Consider the following 18,631-nt stretch of genomic DNA (forward strand, 5'->3'; position numbering starts at 1 on the left):
CTGGGCCGCTGAACAAAATCATGAAGCTATTTTCAATTCGTTATGTTATACACATTTTTCTGTTAACGCTCACTAGGGGAACTGTTCCGATCTCCATCTCACTGTACATATATCCATCTCATCACTAAACAAAGAAATACGGCACTAAATTTGTCGCTTTTTTTGTCAACATGCGTGCTAACTGCTGAAAAAAATCGCAAAAATAATAAACAAACCAAATTTGTTTCCATTGCTTTGTTTTGATGGGATGGAAATAGGAGCTATGAGATGAAGTGGCGAACCGTTCCCCTATATAATGTCGACAAATGCGTATTTATTTTTCTTTTATAATAGGGGAATGGCGGATTCAGCAGGTTTTGTTCTATTATTGCCAGGAGGTTTTTATGACTGATTATGCTCAAATTTGTCTTAAACATTGTTTGCATATCAAAAATAAGTTTGGCCAGTTTTTCCCCTACGTCTTCAGTGGCTTATTAGAAATATCTAACAGAAAACGAAAAGTATCTTTAACTATTCTGTCCTATTTTTTTTACAAAAGTTATCCGACTCAATGTTTAAATAGAGTGTAAATGTAATCAGATATGTATCAGATCAGTATAACTTTGTCAAAAAGGCAAAACGTGGCGATTAGTAGGGCCCTTGTGAAGTCTTTTTTGAACGTCTTTTGTCCCTTCGAAACGCGTAGAGGGCTACGGCAAGGTGATGGTCTTTCGTGTCTGCTATTCAACATCGCTTTGGAGGAGTAATACGAATGGCGGGGATTGACCCGAGGGGTACGATTTTCCCGAAGTTCGTCCAGTTATTTGGTTTCGCCGACGACATTGATATCATGGCACGTAACTCTGAGAGTATGGAGGAAGCCTACATCAGACTGAAAAGCGAAGCTAAACGAATTGGACTAGTCATCAACACGTCAAAGACGAAGTACATGATAGGAAGAGGCTCCAGAGAGGTCAGAGAGCACCCATCACGAGTTTCTATCGGTCTATCGGTGATGAAATCGAGGTGGTTGAAGATTTCGTGTACTTGGGCTCACTCGTGACCCCCGATAACGATACCAGCAGAGAAATTCGGAGACGCATCATGGCAGGGAATCGTACGTACTTTGGACTCCGCAAAACGCTAAGATCGAATAGCCGCCGTACCAAACTGACTATCTACAAAACGTTTATTAGACCGGTAGTTCTCTACGAACACAAGACCTGGACAATGCTCGAAGAGGAGTAACGCATACTGGGAGCTTTCGAAAGGAAAGAGCTGCGTACCATCTATGGCGAGGTTCAGATGGCGTGGAGGAGGCGAATGAACCACGAATTGCATCAGCTGTTGGGAGAACCATCCATCATTCACACCGTGAAAATCGGAAGACTGTGGTGATCCGACGGGAACAAGAAGGCAGACTGCGTGGTTGCGCGATGTGCAGCCATGGACCGAGCTGAATGGAGAAGACTTTTGTGTACTACAGGCCACTCCGACAGGGGAAGAAGGCGGAACAGTAAAACCCTACCCCGATATGTGCGACATATGGATTTGATTCTAAATGTAAACAACAGTGTTAATTAACTACTCCTTAAAGATATTTTAGTTACAAGATAAAGATTGTCGCTTCGGTTCCATTTGTTCTGCTGTCCCAAACATGTGTGGTACCAATCTGTCAAATCGTATGTATTTTTCCTTCATTGACATTTAGCACCCTATCTTCGCCAGCAAAAGATGTTCCGAACAGCGACGACAGCGACAATCTTTATCTTGTAACTAAAATATCTTTTCTACCACCTTTTTTAAGCATAAATTTTTTTCGATATTTTATCAAAACCAAACACTCAATCATGCAACTATATAACTATGTGGTATGCTTGAGATACCTGCTTGATTATAGCGACTAGGAAAAGAATTTATTTTCAGTATATTAATTTATTTAGTCTACATCTAAACAGATAACACTGTATCAACAATTTGACGCCACAATACACGGTTCGAGGCCGCAACTCTCCATCCTCGAATACGCCCCACGCTCGCCAAGTCGTTTTGCACCTGGTCTTCCCATCTCGTTCACTGCGCTCCACGCCGTCTTGTACTTGCCGGGTCGGAAGCGAACACCATCTTTGCAGGGTTGCTGTCCGGCATTCTTGCAACATGTCCTGCCCATCGTACCCTTCCAGCTTTAGCTACCTTCTGAATACTGGGTTCGCCGTAGAGCTGAGCGAGCTCGTGATTCATTCTTCGCCGCCACACACCGTCTTCTTGCACACCGCCAAAGATGGTCCTCAGCACCCGTCTCTCGAATACTCCGAGTGGTTGCAAGTCCTCCTCGAGCATTGTCCATGTTTTATATCCGCATGACACCTTCTAGCGCAATGTTGAACAACAGGCACGAAAGTCCATCACCTTGTCTTAGTCCCCGGCGTGATTCGAACGAACTGGAGTGTTCGCCCGAAATCTTTACACAGTTTTGCACACCGTCACACAGTTTTGCAGTTACTGTCACATTTATTTATAGCAGCCGCCATTATGGCTAGCGTGGAAAGCTGGATTTTCCTGGTATCCTTTAATGATTGTCATTATTAATAGACGAATCAAACATGCATTATTCAATTCGTTTCAAAGTTTTTAAACCTGTTTCTGTAGAAACAAACTTTGGGCAATTTTCCTCTATCGTTGCCTATTTTCCTTTTCAATGCAATGCAACCCTTAGAGTAGAGTGGGGCAAGAGTGCGCGTGGGGTAAGAGTACGTTTTCGATTTTTTGAAATAATAAAAAAAGATAAACTAGCAACACTGCATCAGTTTGACAGGTATTCTGGCCAACTATTATCATGTGTAATTGTAAACGATTTGAATAAACACCAAGGGAGATATAGAGTTAGATAGCTTTTTGGTCATTTTGCTAAAAATAATTGGATTTCCGCAACTAGTATTTCATAACCATATATACGTTCAATCAGGTGAACATTATACCATTTCGATAACCTATTGTATAGAGTACTTTATGGTATAGAACACCAATCCGGTTGGTTTTCCAAGAAGTCAAAACCATTACTTGAAAATTTTTTGGGACTGTGGGGTAAAAGTACGCAGGAACCGGTGGGGCAAGAGTACGCATATGAATCTTCAAGTTATGATGTCAAACCCGTATCTTCAGCCGAAATAAGACTTCTTCCAAAGCGCAAAGATCCAAAACTAAGAAAAAGGGACAGAATTCGTAATTATCACAAGTTTTTAGGATAAGTTGAAGTAATTCGGTGTTAAAAAGGACTTAGCGAACAAAGCACTGAAGCGAAATAATGAAATTGTATCAGGACTTGTACACCTAAACATAGCACGAAAACACAATTTCATCTAAATGATAATTTCATTTAATCAAAAGAAACATTCATAAATTACGCAACGTTTAGCTGGGAGGGTTGCGAGATGTGTGACGATCCATATAATTTTAGAGGATTCATACAAATAGTATAAGATAGGGGGGAGGGGTGATGAAATAGTCAAATTTTACGTTACGTGATTGGTGGACTTTCTTTAAGGAAAATGCCTTTGTATACGCCACGCGAAACCTGATATATATTTTTATCTCTGTAGTTTTTTGCATATATAAAAAAACAATGGTTTTTCGTATGAAAGTGCACATTTTTGGACCCCTTCCCCCTTTAAGAGTTACGTAATCTTTAAACATTCCCTAATATATTCTTATTAAACATCAATTAAATGTTATTAACTCTTATTTGTGTTAATATATACTCAAAGCACGTGATTGGATAAATGCGTACTCTTACCCCACCCGATGCGCACTTTTACCCCACCGGTGGGGTAAGAGTGCGTTTTTCACTTGTCTTGCAATAAGGGTTCTACTAAAACGAATCTCAATAATTTCAATATTTTTTCCACTGGGTAACATAAAGGAAGAGTATATAAATCATCGACACTGATTTGATATGCAGAAGCTTGCTTCATAAGGGCCACATGATCGATTGAAAACTAAGTGCGTACTCTTGCCCCACTCTACTCTATTGGTGACTTCATTGCCAAACACCATTCATGTAAAAATGTTCTAAGCAATTCCAACGTTCAATTGAATTTGAAGATTGTTCTGCTAGATATTCATTCATTTATTTAGCTTCTATATATTTATCTAAACAGATATTATTTGTGGAGCTAAAAATTTTGAACTCGCGAAACTCAATGTTTCTCCTATTAGTCGCAAGTTTTATTACTGCGCATCTGGTGCTCTGAATAGCGCATCTGGTGCGCTGTATAGCGCAAACAATATGTACTACATGCGCAATGATGCGCTATAAGTTGAACGCGAATAAAATCAGTTTTCGAGAGATCGAAATGGATCAATCAAGGTATCTCATTTAGCACTCACCGCATCAAAACAACGGCGGCACTGTATACGCATAATTTCTATTCATGTGCTTTTGACAGAACATGTCTACGGTGGCACGATCTGTTCATTTCATAGCGGCGGTTTTTGCGGTCCATTTTAATTTCAACTGGAACCATAATAACAATGAATCAACAATTTGACACCACATTAGTAGCAATAGTGAAATGCAGGTGCTAGGAGATCCATTGTTGGTTAATTTACCATTCACATAATAATTTTATCTCATGAAATTCCCGTTATGTATATACAAAACTATGTTGATTAACTTAAGCGTGCAAACTAACCACCCACTCTCAGAGTCTTCGTGCGGTTCGAGTTGCCTTCCACGGCCGGTAAATCGAATGGAACAGTTCAAGTCTTGTCAACACGGTCGTCGGTCGGGCGTGCGGTTCGCGTTGTTTGTAACTATTGCGTGATAGTTTTGAAGAAAAAACAGAAATAACAGTTACATCAGCTGAATATTGACTGTTTTTTCTTCTTTAGTAGTGTTCAATTGAATTTATCGCGCAAGTGACGGTAGTTGCGGTCGTGTGGTGGGCTTTTTTTTCAGTGAATTGGGGCTTATTGAATTTATATGTGCACTTCGTTTTGCTGCGGAGTGAAGAAATGAGAAGAAAGTGTTATTTAAATCCTGAATCAGGATTTCACAAAGTGAAAGTGAAAGAAGATTAGTAAGGCTAATTTTTATTTCAGTGGTTTAGCAGTATGGTGTGATTGTACCGTATGATACCACATGGATTACTGCATGAGGAAGACCTGTGCGCCGCTGCGTCATGCCGCCGCCGCAGCCGGTGATTTTCTCACGTCGCCGCCGCCGTCGAGCCGGCGTGCCGCCGGATGAATATTTTTCACCACGCCAATGGCTATTGAACGAGTATTACACCAGTAAGTTAACGAGTTTCGTACTGAACATTTCTACTGGTTCATCCTATTGGAAATACATATTTTCAGTCAATTTCATATTCTTCTTCTTCTTCATTGGTGTTGTCTTATGACAAGTAATTTAATTTGGAAACTCGAAAATATTCTTTTTTTTTAAGGAGCTCCATTTCAAAATACTTCAAATTTTAGTAATTCCGTCGAGAATATAGAAGCCCATCGAGAAATCCGCCCGAAGTTATTTCAAGAATTTATTTAAAAAAAATCTTATTCGAAACAGGAAATTCTTTTCGAATTTCTTCTAGAAATACTTCAATTCTTTCAGATTTTTTCGGTAACTTTTCCATGATGTCCAATGGGAAATGAATCAGAAATTTCGTCGAAAATTCCCCGCTCGCGGAAAACTGGATATAAGGTATTTTATGAGACGTTTCGCGGCGGCCCGATTACATGTAATTTAATGTTTTGTTTTGGTATGATTCTGTCTGAACATCTCGTTATGTCCAAACACAAAATAATTTTTCTAACTTTTAATTTGTTTTAATAATGTTTTCTTCAGCATTTTATGCTAAGAATGCAATAGTATGAATAATCTAGCAACACGTATTGGAAATGGTATGAAAAGCTTTATTCTTAAGCTCTAGAAACCAAAAAGAAAAACTAGGTAGAATTTATGATCCGACCCATTGGAATATTCAGCGTGAATTAACCAAACAAACGGGCTCCCACTATTTGTCAAAGTAGATAAGCGCGAGAGAAACAGCTGCTTCGATCTGTCTCATAAAATCAAGGGCCTCATACGCCTGTCACTGGCGAACAAAGCTCGTGTACTCTGCATCGAAGCTTAGAACCGGTGTTAGGGCGCAATCGTTAATGTGAACATTTTTATATTCGGTTAGTTACTGCAAATAAATTATTTTTCGTTTCCCTATAATCAAGCAGGTATCTTAAGCATATCAGATCGTTATATTGCTGCATGATTGAGTGTTTAATTTTAATAAAATATCGAAAACAAAAGTGTGCATAAAAATTGCCTCGCCATAACAAAAAGGTGGTAGAGAATTAACACTGTTGTTTACAGTTTAGAACCAAATCCAGATGTCGCACATGTTGGGGTAGGGATTCAGTGCTCCGCCTTCTCCCCCTGCATAAAATGCCTTATAATTTACAGAGGAGTTTTCATGTGGATTCCAGAAGATTTTTTTAAGGAGTGTTAAGGGAAATTTCCGAAGGTATTACTGACAAATTCGAAAACGATTTTCCAGGTGGATTCTTGGACGAATGTTTCGGAAACTACGTGGAGGTATTTTCTGTAGAAATTCGCAATTGAATTTCCGTAAGCATTCCCAGAGAAAAATCTGGAGAAATTTCTGGGCGTTTTGTTATGTGTAAATTCTCGAAATAATTCATGAAGAGTACTTGGAGGAACTCCTATGAGAATTTCAGAAAAAAAATCCTTGAGAAAAACTCTTCAGTGTTTTATTATTGATTAACTTTTAACAATAATAAATGGCATTATTGAAAGCAAGTTTTCAAAAACATTTCATTTTTATTTCATTCGTAATCTAAAAACATGTGTTTGAGTTTACATCTTCTTCTTCTTCTTCTTCTTATTCTTCTTCTTATTGGCATTACATCCCCACACTGGGACAGAGCCGCCTCGCAGCTTAGTGTTCATTAAGCACTTCCACAGTTATTAACTGCGAGGTTTCTAAGCCAGGTTACCATTTTTGCATTCGTATATCATGAGGCTAGCACGATGATACTTTTATGCCCAGGGAAGTCGAGACGGCTAAGGAGGTTTGAGTTTACATGTTGTTTATTATTATTTTTTAATTAAAAAAAAACAAGCTGAGAATCGAACTTAGGTCTGCAAATTGTAAGACCTTTCCGTCAACACTCAACTGTTTCCACTTTTTGAAACAAATGTCGCTCAAAGTAACATGTTATGAGTTCTGACAATACAAACATATGGTATCGAACTCATTGTGGTGTGTATACACTATTTCTTAGTTTTCATACCATGTGATATGACAAACAAAAAGTTTGCTGTTGCATTTTGAAGCTGCCTTGAAGAACTACCTATGCGGTATGTTTTCGTATGTTTGCATCCTACCATGGTTTGAATCCAAAGAAAAAATCTATCACTTCAAGACAAAATTTTCAAAACGACTTAACTGCTTTTGTAAACAAATATTCAAACGACGATTTGACGAATCTGATAGCTCTCTGATACCAATAGGTAGGTGAAGGTTTCCGCTACATGTTGATGGTGTTGGTTTGCGTGGGAGAGCTATCAGGTTTGTCAAATCGTCGTTTGAATCTTTGTTTACAAAAGCAGATAAGTCGTTTTGAAAATTTTGTCTTGACTCATCATGCCTGTATACACTCTCAATAGATAGCAAACCGTGACCATGAGAGACGGCAGCTGTTACGATAATTAAATGGTTCTGGGGCTACAACTACAATAAATTTCTTTTAATTTGGCAATTGGCAATTTGGGGGTCTCCGGTTCTGACGATGCATTTCAACTTGTTTTACATAGCTGTGCGAAAAAATATGGTCCCAACATAAAATGAGCGAGAACAACGCGATTTATCAAACCCCCTCGGTGGAGGTCGCCTATCCGAATCAGGTTTTTTTTTCAACTTGTATACAAGTGCGATAGTTTTGATTTCATGGCTTGTTATGATGCGAAGAGGTTTTTGCCTCTTCTTTATCGTTGTTCGAAAAGATATTTTAGTTACAAGATAAAGATTGTCGCTTCGGTTACTCTTGTTCTGCTGTCCGAAGCATGTTGGGTACCAAACTGTCCAATAGTATGTATTTTTTCTTCATTGAAATTTAGCACCCTACGCCAGCAAAAGATGTTCCGGACAGAGACGACAGCGACAATCTTTATCTTGTAACTGAGATATCTTTTGTTGTTCGTTATCTATCTTATCTATTGAGAGCGATGCAAACCTTGCATCGTACCGAAATCGTTGCTAGGGTGGTGAACACTTTTCCTTTTGATTTATGTGTCTTCATGTAAATTCGTGTAGACACAAACATTCACTCACATAAAAATGCAGGAGTTCTACGGTTATGAAGGTGTTCGGCCAAATATATCGCGCACAAGAAAAGACAAAAGACACGAAAAATAGACAAAGTTTAAATTGACGAGAGTCTCTGAAGTAATCCTTTAAGATTTCAATCGTAAATGAAGATCTACCAGACTGTTTCAAGCATGGTACATATTCATATGTATGATAGATTTTCCCAGGAAATGAATGGGACAAGGCCACATAGTATTTTAAGGTCCACAAAAAACATGTGTCATATTTGAAACTTCTCGAAAGACCTTTGATTACGGGTGTACGCCTTAAGATCTCACTCCCGAGATTTCTCGCTTGCCTTTTCAAAAGGACCTAAGTAACATTTTTTTCATGAATTAATTTGGTTAGCGCAATCAACAGAACAACATTAAAGCTATTGATTGCTGTATTAAAATTAATTCATGAAAAAATAGTTACTTAGGTCCTTTTGAAAAGTTAAGCGAGATTTCTTGGATATCGCAGAACATATGCTGTGGTCATATTCTATAACAAGGACCATAAATAGATTGTACCACTTTTGGTTTCAAAAGTCGATAGAACTTTGATTATGCATGTTGACTTTAAACCTCACTCCATATATTTCTAGAATAGTGCAGGATATATGTAGTGATTCCATTTTATACTAAAATCCACAAAGAGTGTGTACCTCTTTTGAAACTTCGATTCTAGTCGATAGAACTTTGGTTACGCGTGTAGACCTGAGGTCTTTCTCCACAGATTTCTTGTAAACTGAGACCTTACTCCAGAGATTTCTTGTTCAACTCTGAGGATACTGGTATATAAAAGTATAATATTGCAATTAAATTGGAGCGAGCTTAAAATCTGTTGAATTCACTCAAGTAACACATTTCTATCAAATCTGGTTATAGTTACATGATTGTGACCAAATTCAGACATATAGGTACATTCAGGATACTGGTCGTAAGACGATCATACGATTCTCTTTGAAATTTCGCCACAAGAAAATGTTTTCATTTTCATACGATTCACTAATGGAATGCATTTTGAAAAAATGAAAAAAATTTATGTTCGTTTAAAAAAAGTGTAACCTGGTTTCGAGCCGTGGATGTCGTGATTAGGAGGCGTGAGATCACACCACACGCCCACCAACGCTTTAGGGAAACGTCTTGTTGGATATACAATAAAAAAGATTGATTTGAACGAAATATGATCCTAATATTTTCATAGTTCAATTCTAATGAAACATTCTCATAAGTTTGGTCGTATGAAATACTTACGACCAGTATGCTTAGTGTATAAGTTGCGACACCTGACTTGGAACATATGTGCTACTCGAGGAATTGTGGTTTACTTCCGAAACATGCAATCTATCGCAACACTACCACCATATTAGCTGCAGATAAAATGGAACACAAGATTGTCTCTATTCTCTGCATATGGAAACAAAGAGTTATCGCTATTCTCTTTTGTTGCTTGTTTTTTTGAATTTTTCAGCTACAATTAAACTACTTGACACATCCACACATATCACGAACACAAAAGCGAAAGGCTCTCATATTCCTTTCGTGTGGTTTCAGTCAGAAAGGCTTAATTCAATAACAAAAACATTTCAAACAGTAACCATAGAGGAGTGTATAGCGTCAACGCATCTCTCTGACGGTTTTGTTCATGCTCTAGGTTCGAATCCTGGTGACAGCCATGGGAGGGGGAAGGGGGTGGGGCATTTTAAAGAGACTGTAAAGGTGTTCGGCCGTACGGCACACTATTTTTTGTACACACATACACGCTCACATGCACACATATAGCCTAAAGAGACTAATAGAAATTTTTAGATTTGGGCAAAGCTTCTTAGTTGTCGACCAAGTGTGACTAAGAAGGACGGCAGGGCTGGGAATAGCGACTGCTCTTGATGAAATCATAGCCCTGGGGGATTTTAATCTACCAAACATAACGTGGATAACTTCACTCAACGGCTATCTTTATTCGAACACCGATCATTCTTCTTTACACGCCTGAGCGGTAAAGCTACTCGACAGCTACAGTTCAGCAGCATTAGGGCTGATGCCCACGTAGCGTTTTTTCAAGCTACGTGGCATCTACGACCCAGGACATCTGTTCGTTCTTTTCCGAGAAGTTTTCGAGTGTGTTCTCGAACGAGCAGCCGTGGAAATCGAGAGCGCTGTGAAAACTGCTCCGACTGTCAATCAAACTCTTATCGCCATCGACATTGATGCAACGATGGTGATCAACGCTGCTTCTTGGCTTAAATGAAGCTTTTCTCCGGGACCCGACGGATTTCCCTCGGTTCTTCTGAAAAGACATTTGGACGTTTTGGTGACCCCGATACTTCTTATCTTCCAATCATCTATCAACAGTGGTATTTTTCCTGCTTGCTGGAAAACTGCGAACATGTTTCAAGTTAACAAGAAGGGCAACAAACGTGATATTGATAACTATAGTGGGTTCACTTCGATAAATGCTGTGTCAAAATTATTCGAGCTGGTTATTTTGGAACTTGAGGCCCGTTGCGAACCATTTCTCAGTAATGACCAACATTTCAACATCAGGGATGCTTCAAGTTAGTCACTTGGCTCAATTCCTGTTTCTGTTGTATTTTAATGACGTGTATCTAGTTCTGAAGGCACCACGATTGTCATTCGCAGAAGACCTTGTCTTATTCGCTCAACTGAAGATTGTCACTTTCTTCAGCAGCAGCTTGAAGTGTTTGCAGATTGGTGCGGGCTCAACCGAAGAAAAGTTCAGTAGTTTATTTTTCGTGGAAAAAAGTCAGATTGATTTTAATTATCGTTTACTGAATGCAGATATTGCACGCGTGGACCATATCAAGGATTTGGGATTGATCTTGGATTTCTTACTTACATTTAAACAGCATGTATCGTGTGTTGTGGCTAAAGCTACTCGATCTCTTGGTTGCTTTTTCAGAATCGCAAAAAAATTCTCCAAAATAGGTCGTGCGACACCTCCAACTCCATGATTTCACAAAGCACTCAGGTTCAATCCAGCCACATCGGCCACAATCTGGGGACCTATGGAAAGGCTATTCAATCAAAATAGGACGTGATTATGGTGTGATTTGATGATTTCACGAAACAATGATATAAAATCTGTTATTATGGCTCATAGACCATTTGGTCACATTGGCTGCGATCCGTGAAATCTACTAAATGAAAACTCGTTCAATTGGATCAAAACAGGTTATTAAAATCAAGCCTAGTCTAGTCGGATTGAACTCAAGTCACCAAGTCACCAAGGAACCCTAAAAATATCAATCCCATCGTTGGTATTGTAAAATCATAAAGTTTGAGGTGCTCCACGATGTACTTTGACGCAATTTAGGAAAATGACATTCCACAGAACATTCGAAATGTGGTCGATGTGACCGGAATGAATTCAAGTTGCACAGGAGACCTGAATAAATAATTTACAGCACTGGTTTTCAAAATCATATAGTTTGAGCTGTCACACGACATATTTTGATTCAATTATAAACTTTTTCGTCACTAACGTCTGTTTTAAGGGCTTCCAAAAATAAATTTAAACTGCTGTCCGAATCTGAAAAGCTGGATTGTGGCAATGGTACCGAGTGCTTGTGAAATCATGAAGTTTGAGGTGTCGCACGAACTATTGTGGCTCAATTTAGGAAATGGCTATTCCGGAGGCTCCCCAGATTGTGGCCGGGTTGAAGCCGAGTGGTCCAAGAACCCTAATAATATCATTTCCAGAATTGTTCTGAGAAATCATGAAGTTTGAGGTATCACACGACTTCTTCTTCTTCTTTTTCTTATTGACATTACATCCCCACACTGGGACAGAGCCGCCTCTCAGCTTAGTGTTCATTAAGCAGTTCCACAGTTATTAACTCCGAGGTTTCTAAGCCAAGTTACCATTTTTACATTCGTATATCATGAGGCTAACACGATGATACTTTCATGCCCAGAGAAATCGAGACAATTTCCAATCCGAAAATTGCCTTGACCGGCACCGGGAATCAAACCCATCCACCTTCAGCATGGTCTTGTTTTTTAGCCGGCGTCTAACCAAACGGCTAAGGAGGGCGTCAGATCGACGCCAACAATGACCGATCCGTTAGCAGCACTTCCAACGCGAAATAGTTCAAATGTCCAGGGCAGTGAACACGGAGCAGAATCCCTAGAAGTTCAACGAGTCAATCGAGGTATAGGTTACAGGAATGCGAGTCAACGTCCAACGGTGCAGAGTAGCAGGTATAGCCTACAGAAAGAATCCAGCATGCGTGAGCCAACGTTCAGTAGCTTCGCTCCACCTCCATATGAGTCGAGAACAGAAGCAGTCGAGCCAGACGTTAGGGAGGATTTACACTTCCAGGAGTACAATCAGCTGCGCAATGAGTTGCTGCGCAATCTGAATCAGCGATGGGAAAACCGCGCTCCGTATCGAAACCAAGGTTGGCAAGATAACGTTCCGAGGCCGCTGTTCGAGGAAAGGAGGACGCTGAAAGCAATTCACAACTGGCCGTTCCGCTACAAGGGGGAAAAGGATGGCTCATCGCTGAACACATTCCTGCAACGAGTAGAAACATTCGCCGCATCAGAAGAGATCGCAGATGATTTGCTGCTGAAAAGCGTCAAACATTTGCTGTTGGACGATGCTCTCAACTGGTACAGCAACATGTATGCTACAGGTGTATTCGGTACCTGGGAGGATTTCAAACGCCTAATCAGACACGAGTTCCTACCAGCAAGCTACGCTTATATCTTGAGGGCAGAGGCCTACCACCGCATACAAGGCGAGGAAGAGCCGTTCAACAAATTCTACCAGGACATCTCGACTCTATTCCAATACGTTGATCCACCGATGACCGATCTGGAGAAGCTGTTCATAATCAAGAAGAACATGAATTCAACGTACGCGCCCATCGCCGCTTCGCAGAACTCCATGCGATTGCTGGTGAAAGCATGTAAGGAACTGGATGACCTCCGAAAGCTGCAGCAATATCAGCGGCGGATCTCGCTGCCTTACGGTGCTTTGATAGAACCAGCTTTAGCCACTCCAAATCCGTCACAGCGTCAAGCAAAACCACAGCAACCATTGCAACGTTTTGGAAGAGTCCATGCATTGGAAGTAGACAACGCGCAGAGCTACACAAGTGGTGAAGTACCGGTGGAAAGCGACTGTCCAGAAGAGGAGAGAATAGACCAGCGTATGGAGGCGATACTACAGCAAGTGAACGCTCTCAAACTACGATTCGACCGTCGTGAAGCAGTAGGTAGGCAAGTTTTCGACCAGCAGCGTCAACAATCGTCGGGCGGTAGTTCCAATGTCCAACAAGGACAGATGCCTGAAGCAACAATCGCTCGTGGGCCACCTGCAGTGATTATGTGCTGGAATTGTGACGAAGAGGGACACCGCTTCATGGACTGTGCTAAACCACAGGCCGTGCTGTTCTGCTACCGCTGTGGACAGAAGGGATTCTCGCTACGAAGTTGCCCAACGTGCCGTCAACGTTCGGGAAACGCGATGGCGGGGAACCAATAACCGAGGGAGCAGAGTCCTCGCATCAAGTCAACGATCCCTCAACAATACCAGACACACTCGAGATCAGTTCACTGATCATCAACCCCAACAATGACAATCGCCCTCACGCAGTAGTAGAAGTTCTCGGCAGGCAGATCACAGGGTTACTCGATAGTGGCGCCAACTGCTCCATCCTAGGAGGCGATCACACGAGATTAGCACAGGAGTTAGGACTACAGAAAACAGCACTTGAAGGAGGAATACGAACAGCCGACGGCACCGAGCACAGGATACAGTCCTACACTCGGCTACCGGTAGCCTACAACAACAAGAACGAAATCGTCACCATGTTGCTACTCCCAACTTTGCCGACGTGTGTGATTTTCGGAATGAACTTCTGGAACACTTTCGGCATCAAGCCTATATGTTGTACCATGACTCTGCAAGACGAGAAGGAAGAGAAGTCAAAACAGGAAGCGACAAAGGAGTTACGCACGGAAGAGCACACTCGACTCCAGGAAGCAATAAGTAAATTCCCGAAAGCAGAACCCGGAAAGCTGGGCAGAACGGATCGCTATACCCACCGCATCGACATAGGAGACGCAAAACCGCGGAAACAACGCTACTACCCGATGTCGAAGTACGTGCTGGATGAAGTGAACAAGGAGATCGACCGTATGCTGGAACTCGACGTGATTGAAGAGGCACTACTCTCGCCGTGGAATAATCCGTTAGTAGCCGTGAAAAAGAAAACGGGTCAATATCGAGTATGCCTAGACGCGCGTCACCTCAACTCGGTGATGGTAAACGAAGGGTATCCAATACCTCAGATATCTGCGATCATGAATAATCTCAGTGGTTGCACATACATCTCAGCGATCGACCTGAAAGATGCCTTCTGGCAGCTACCGCTGGAAGCCAGTTCTCGTCCAGTCACAGCGTTTACGGTGCCACAGAGAGGTCACTTCCAGTTTAAGGTCGTGCCGTTTGGTCTGTGCACGGCGAGCCAGGCTCTGGCGCGTCTCATGACCCACTTGTTCGCTGACTTGGAGCCCCATGTGTTTCATTACCTCGATGACATCATCATCTGTTCCCGTACTTTCGATGAACACATCAAGATGCTGGAGAACGTCGCCCAACGGTTGAAGGATGCGGGACTGACTATCTCCGCCGAAAAATCGAAGTTTTGTTTGGAGGAGATGAAGTACCTGGGGTACGTGCTTAATCAGAGTGGATGGAACGTCGACCAGGAGAAGATTGAGTGCATAGTTCGGTTTCCAGTTCCACAGTGCAGGAAGGAGGTGCAGCGGTTTCTGGGCATGTCGAACTGGTATCGCAGGTTCATAGCGAACTTCTCGAGAATCGCAGTTCCTCTCACGGAGCTAACAAAGACAAAAGCGAAGTTTCGCTGGACAAGCGAAGCGGACGAAGCATTTCTGAAGCTCAAATCAGCTCTCGTATCGGCACCAGTTCTAGCGATGCCCGATCACTGCAAGCCATTCGCCATCGCCTGTGACGCTAGCGACGTGGCGATAGGTGCTGTTTTGACCCAGGAAACTGACGGAGAAGAACACCCCATAGCATATTTCTCGCAAAAGCTATCATCGTCCGAGAGAAAATACTCAGTAACCGAGCGGGAGTGTCTCGCCGTTATCAGAGCGATTGAGAAGTTCAGAGCGTATGTGGAAGGAACAAAGTTTACGGTGCACTGCGATCACTCGGCGTTAAGCTACCTCAAGTCCATGAAGAACCCGACGGCGCTCATGAGTCGCTGGATACTAAGACTCAACGCATTCGACTTCGACATAAGATATCGGAAGGGAGTAATCAACACAGTTCCAGACGCGCTGTCGAGGATCGTGAACACACTGGTGTTTTCAGTAAATGATTCGTTTGATCAGTGGTATCAGCAGTTGGTCCAACGAGTGCAACAGGATGGTGACAAGTTTCCAGATTTCCGCGTGGTGAACCAAGAACTCTACAAGAACTGCAGTTGCAAGAACCAAGAAGGAGCAGTAGAACACAAGTGGAAGAAGGTCGTGCCACTCAATCAGCGAGCAGAAGTAATTGCAAAGTTCCACGATTCAACCTCAGGAGCACATCTAGGTTTCCAGAAAACATGGCAGAAGATTCAAAACCACTTCTACTGGCCCAAGATGATTGAAGACGTGGCTCGGTACGTAAGAAGCTGTGAAACTTGCAAAGCAAGTAAGGCCCCAAACAAAGCGATGATGCCGAATATGGGAGGCCCGAAGCCCGCTCGCGTGCCGTGGGAGTTGGTGTCCATTGACTTCGTCGGTCCCTTCACTCGCTCACGCACCGGAAACACGGTAATGCTCGTAGTGGTAGATTGGGTAACAAAATACGTCATCGTTCATCCAATGAGGTCAGCAGATTCGCTAAAAATGGTAAAATTTCTGGAAAAACACGTCTTCCTACGATACTCGAGACCACGAATCATCCTCTCCGACAACGGAAAGCAGTTTCTTTCAGCAGCTTTCAAAGCCTTGATCTCCAAGCACAACATCATTCACATGAAGACTGCATTCTACTGTCCGATGGTGAACAATGCCGAAAGAGTGAATCGCGTACTGATCACGTGCATACGTGCTCTCCTGGATGAAGACCACCGGGGGTGGGACGAGAACCTGCCAGCAATCGTCGCAGCTATAAACGGAGCAAAGCACGAAGCCACCGGAGTCAGTCCGCATTACGCCAACTTCGGCAGGGAGCTGATATTGCACACCGATCTTTACACTCAGCAGGAGTTGAATACCCCGGATGATCCCAAGGTTGCACAAGACGTCCGACTCTCGGCAATTCGAAGAATCCAAGAATTCATCATCCAACGCATCAAGAACAACCACGAGAAAACCAAGCAGCGTTACAACCTGAGGACACGGAACATCACGTTCAAAGTCGGCGATCTCGTCTGGCGAAGAACCTTCACGCAGTCATCCAAGGTGGATCACATTAATCGTAAGCTCGATTCCAAGTTCATTCCAGCTACAGTGGTCAAGATTATCGGAAGCAACCTATACATGCTGGAGGACGTACGGAATGGCAAGCGTGGTCAGTACCACGCCAAGGACATTAAACCCGACTAGTGCAGTAATTAACAAGCTATGTAAACAGCAAAGGCTGTCAACTACAGATTATCCACGGAGAATCAACAAAATACGCAAGGCGGTCAAGATTCAACGGTGCAGCACGAGGAGACAACACCCAAGGGAAGCAGAAGGTACGCAGTGAAATAATAAGCCGACAAGCTCCGGAAAAACGGAGGACCTAGACGGTGCTGCTCCACGCAGAATTCAATTCTCGCCACCAGAATCAAACTTCACCGTTCAGCGGCATCAACACGACAAACGTCCTAGCAAGGCGTCAGTCAGGTGTGACGAGCAACAACATTATATTAAACTACCTCTCCACCTAGACACTCCTTCAGCTATGTACGCAGCAATCGCTGCCAACCACAACCTTCATTGGAAAACAACATACGCTACGCGGTCATTACATCAAACAACACCAAGGCCAATCGGCCTACCACAGGCAAGGGAGACTGGAACTCTGAAGTTTGGAGTAAGAGGCTCCAGATGCCACTGAGAAACAAGCCAAATTGCGGTCCACCGCCCATTCCCATCGCGCCAGGGGATGGACCGTTTGCCGTTCACGATACGGGAGAAATCGTACCCTCTGATTCTGGAAACGGGACTTAGGGATCTCTGCAGTGCGACTTATTTTGACTTTTTGTGTTGTCTTTATTAGAGAGACTTGCAGCCTTAGGCTGTTAATGACAACTTTTGCGGGGACAACTGGCCCCAACGGGTTTTGGAATAATTCTGGAACCGCATTGAGTAGTGACCCAAATCCAAAATTGGAATCCGTCCGGATCGAATGCAACTTGTTGCGAAACAATCGATCAAGAAGTGTGGTTTTTACAGCAGTTTTAATTTTTGAAAGCCTTTCAAGCAGACGTCAGGATGAAAATGGTAAAACAGCATGTAGGAAGAATTGGACACGGGCGTCGGGATACAGAAGAGAACAGAGAGAGATAAGCCAGCCCGGGCTGAAAATCTCTTTAATAAAGAATAAAAAAATTAGAAGGGTTGTGTACAAGACACGACCGCAAGGTAGACGTTGGACAACGTAAGGATAAAGCCACGCGCGCGGGGGAAAGCAGTTTTCTTATAATCAATAAAGGAGGCCCATTAGACCCGCCTCTTTGTTGATTTCTACGAGTGCAAATATTGTGTAAACCTATCCGCAAACATGTTCCATATAGGTTACTGCAACTCATGTATGACCAGATTCAGTCACAATCCAGTTACTGCAACCATTTTTGTCTCACGTGTGCTACTCGGGAACCGTAATACTCACCAAAGAGGCGTGGCTACATGGTTAAAATTATTGATCACAAGAAAGCAGCCCCTCCGCGCGCGAGTGCGCGCAATGTCGTTCGAGATGCCGCGAAGAGCAAACCGGGGTCCCATCATCGGCATCGCCGGAATTCCTGTTAGACATTTTATTCCTACCGATGGTGTGGGTCGTCGTCACCAGCGGTTAGATTAAATTTTCTTGTCTGAAGTACTAACGATTGGCTACCATCAGTGAAAATAGCTCTTAAGCCACAACTTGAGGCGAGACGAATTTTGATCAAAGTTTTAAATTAATCGCTTGGTGATGGCAGATGGTTTCCTTCGGTAGCGGAATCACGAGCGCGCATCAGAGAAAGACGCAGCCGAAAATTATTCGCATGGATAGCAGCAGTCAAGTGAAATTTCCAAAATTAT

Source organism: Armigeres subalbatus, chromosome 3 (genome assembly GCF_024139115.2).
Source record: "Armigeres subalbatus isolate Guangzhou_Male chromosome 3, GZ_Asu_2, whole genome shotgun sequence".
Lineage (NCBI taxonomy): Eukaryota > Metazoa > Arthropoda > Insecta > Diptera > Culicidae > Armigeres > Armigeres subalbatus.